Source organism: Sinocyclocheilus rhinocerous, unplaced genomic scaffold, assembly GCF_001515625.1.
Source record: "Sinocyclocheilus rhinocerous isolate Xijiao unplaced genomic scaffold, SAMN03320098_v1.1 scaffold1447, whole genome shotgun sequence".
Taxonomy (NCBI): domain Eukaryota; kingdom Metazoa; phylum Chordata; class Actinopteri; order Cypriniformes; family Cyprinidae; genus Sinocyclocheilus; species Sinocyclocheilus rhinocerous.
In genome coordinates this window covers 136010-136251 of record NW_015661886.1, presented here as the reverse complement: position 1 = coordinate 136251, position 242 = coordinate 136010, and the positions used below count along the sequence as shown (strand labels likewise).

General features: G+C 26.9%; 1 pseudogene; it reads left to right on the top strand.

Moving 5' to 3' along the window:
• Window positions 1-242, top strand: part of LOC107726802 (dehydrogenase/reductase SDR family member 7C-B-like) — a 5916-nt pseudogene that overhangs the window by 1586 nt on the left and 4088 nt on the right.

Genomic DNA, 242 nt, shown 5'->3' with positions numbered 1-242 from the left:
CCCTCTAACTCTAGCACTCTCTATTCTAATTCTATTCTTATAAAAAAAAAAAAAATTTGCCCCTTTTAGAATTGCACTCTATTCATTTACTAGCTGCTTGTTTTCTTAAAATAATAACACTAGCTTCTCTAATCTTTTGTATTCTATCTATTTGTATTATTTATTATACAATTAACAAAAGCAAAAAAGGCCTCTAACACTAGCTTGCTCTATTCTTTTTCTATTCTATCTGTTTTCTTTTT